The sequence below is a fragment of the Arachis ipaensis genome, chromosome B2 (assembly GCF_059453495.1).
Source record: "Arachis ipaensis isolate K30076 ecotype BB chromosome B2, ASM5945349v1, whole genome shotgun sequence".
In the NCBI taxonomy this organism is placed as follows: Eukaryota; Viridiplantae; Streptophyta; class Magnoliopsida; order Fabales; family Fabaceae; genus Arachis; species Arachis ipaensis.
In genome coordinates, this window is record NC_142437.1 from 36,648,053 (window position 1) to 36,651,378 (window position 3,326).

Consider the following 3,326-nt stretch of genomic DNA (forward strand, 5'->3'; position numbering starts at 1 on the left):
CAAGGGAGTCCTCATTCAATTGAAGGAATAATTCACCTCTGTCAACATCAATCACAGCTCTTACTGTGGCTAGGAAAGGTCTTCCAAGGATGATGGATTCATCCTCATCCTTCCCAGTATCAAGGATTATGAAATCAGCAGGGATGTAAAGGCCTTCAACCTTTACTAACACGTCCTCTACTTGTCCATAAGCCTGTTTTCTTGAATTGTCTGCCATCTCTAATGAGATTTTAGTAGCTTGAACCCCAAAGATTCCCAGTTTCTCTATTACAGAGAGGGGCATGAGGTTTATCCCTGAACCAAGGTCACACAGAGCCTTTTCAAAGATCATGTTGCCTATGGTACAAGGTATTACGAACTTTCCAGGATCCTGTTTCTTCTGAGGCAATGTCAGTTGATCCAGATCACTTAGTTCATTGGTGAACAAGGGAGGTTCATCTTCCCAAGTCTCATTACCAATTAAATTGGCATTCAGCTTCATGATTGCACCAAGGTACTTGGTAACTTGCTCCTTAGTAACATCCTCATTCTCTTCAGAAGAGGAATACTCATCAGAGCTCATGAATGGCATAAAGAGGTTTAATGGAATCTCTTTGGTCTCTAGTTGAGCCTCAGATTCCTTTGGTTCCTCAAAGGAAAACTCCTTATTGATCACTGGACGTCCTAGGAGATCTTCCTCACTGGGATTCACGTCCTCTCCCTCCCTTACAGATTTGGCCATGGTGATCAATTCAGTGGCCTTGCACTCTCCTTTTGGATTTTCTTCTGTATTGCTTGGGAGAGTACTAGGAGGGATTTCAATGATCCTTTTACTCAGCTGGCCCACTTGTGCTTCCAAATTTCTAATGGAGGACCTTGTTTCATTCATGAAACTCACAGTGGCCTTGGACAGATCAGAGATTAAGTTTGCTAAATTAGGGGTATTTTGTTCAGAGTTCTCTGTCTGTTGCTGAGAAGATGATGGAAAAGGTTTACTACTGTTAAACCTGTTTTTTCCACCATTATTAAAGCCTTGTTGAGGCCTTTGATCCTTCCATGAGAGATTTGGATGATTTCTCCATGAGGGGTTATAGGTGTTTCCATAAGGTTCACCCATATAATTCACCTCTACTATTGCAAGGTTTTCAGGATCATAAGCTTCTTCTTCAGAAGATGCCTCTTGAGTACTGTTGGATGCAGCTTGCATTCCATTCAGACTCTGAGAAATCATATTGACTTGCTGAGTCAATATTTTTTTCTGAGCCAATATGGCATTCAGAGTATCAATTTCAAGAACTCCCTTCTTCATAGGCGTCCCATTACTCACAGGATTCCTCTCAGAAGTGTACATGAACTGGTTATTAGCAACCATGTCAATGAGTTCTTGAGCTTCTGCAGGCATTTTCTTTAAGTGAATAGATCCACCTGCAGAGGTATCCAATGACATTTTAGCTAATTCAGACAGACCATCATAGAATATGTCCAGGATGGTCCATTCTGAAAGCATGTCAGAAGGACACTTTTTGGTCAGTTCTTTGTATCTCTCCCAAGCTTCATAGAGGGATTCACCTTCTTTCTATCTAAAGGTCTGAACATCCACTCTAAGCTTACTCAGCTTTTGAGGAGGAAAGAACTTGGCTAAGAAAGCCTTGATCAGCTTATCCCAAGAGTTCAGGCTATCTTTGGGTTGAGAGTCCAACCATACTCTAGCTTTGTCTCTTACAGGAAAAGGGAAAAGCATGAGCCTGTAGACTTCAGGATCTACTCCATTAGTCTTAACAGTATCACATATCTACAAGAATTCAGTTAAGAACTGAAAAGGATCTTCAGATGGAAGTCCATGAAACTTGCAGTTCTGCTGCATCAGAGAAACTAATTGAGGTTTCAGCTCAAAATTGTTTGCTCCAATGGCAGGAATGGAGATGCTTCTTCTATGTAAATTGGAATTAGGTGCAGTAAAGTCACCAAGCATCCTCCTTGCATTATTATTATTTTCGGCTGCCATCTCCTCTTCTTGTTCGAAAATTTCTGAAAGGTGCTTGCTGGATTGTTGTAATTTAGCTTCTCTTAGTTTCCTCTTCAGAATCCTTTCAGGTTCTGGATTTACTTCAACAAGAATGTTCTTGTCCTTGCTCCTGCTCATATGAAAAAGAGGGACAGAAAAATAATAATAGGGATCCTTTTTACCACAGGTATAGAGGTTCCCCTGTGTGAGTAGAAGAAGAAAAGAATGTAATATAAAGAAAGAAACACAAGGGTAAGGAGAGCAGAGATGTGGGATGAAGAGAGGTGTTAGTAGATGAATAAATAAATAGAAGGAGATGAGAGAGAAGGAGAATTTTTGAAAATTATTTTTGAAAAAGAGTTAGTGGTTTTCGAAAATAGTTTTTGAAAAAGGTTAGTAATTTTTTGAAAATTAAAATCAAAAATTAAAATAATTAGTTAATTAAAAAAATTTTGAAAAAGAGGGAAGATATTTTCGAAAATTAGAGAGAGAGAGTTAGTTAGGTAGTTTTGAAAAAGATAAGAAACAAACAAAAAGTTAGATAGTTAGTTGAAACAAATTTGAAAATCAATTTTGAAAAGATAAGAAGATAAGAAGTTAGAAATGATATTTTAAAATCAAATTTTGAAAAAGATAAGATAAAGAGATATTTTTGAAAAGATATGATTGAAATTAGTTTTGAAAAAGATTTGATTTTTAAAATCACAATTAATGACTTGATTTACAAGAAATCACAAGATATGATTCTAGAACTCAAAGTTTGAATCTTTCTTAACAAGCAAGTAACAAACTTGAAATTTTTGAATCAAAACATTAATTGATGATGTTATTTTCGAAAATTAGGAGATAAAGATAAGAAAAAGATTTTTGAAAAATATTTTTAAAATTTTCGAAAATAAATAAGAAAAATGAAAAAGATTTGATTTTTGAAAAAGATTTTGAAAAAGATAAGATTTTTAAATTGAAAATTTGATTTGACTCATAAAAACAACTAGATTTTAAAAAGTTTTGAAAAAGTTAACTCAAATTTTCGAAATTTATGAGTGAAAAAGGAAAAGATATTTTTTTTTATTTTTGAATTTTTAATGATGAGAGGGAAAAACATGAAAAAGACTCAATGCATGAAAATTTTTGGATCAAAGTATGTGATGAATGCAAGAACACTATGAATGCCAAGATGAACACCAAGAACACTTTGAATGTCAAGATGAACATCAAGAACTTATTTTTGAAAATTTTTTTTTATGCAAAGAAAACATGCAAGACACCAAACTTAGAAATTTTTCATGTTTAGACTCTGGATGCAAGAATGCATATGAAAAACAAGAAAAGACACAAAACA

At 35.1% G+C, this 3,326-nt stretch overlaps 1 non-coding gene across 1 annotated transcript; it reads left to right on the plus strand.

The window, feature by feature from the left end:
* The first annotated feature begins 1,480 nt into the window (after positions 1-1,480).
* Positions 1,481-1,588, plus strand: LOC148573601 (small nucleolar RNA R71). Its single transcript, XR_015906872.1, has one exon. It is a non-coding gene; the product is annotated as a small nucleolar RNA R71 (small nucleolar RNA).
* Positions 1,589-3,326: the final 1,738 nt, after the last annotated feature.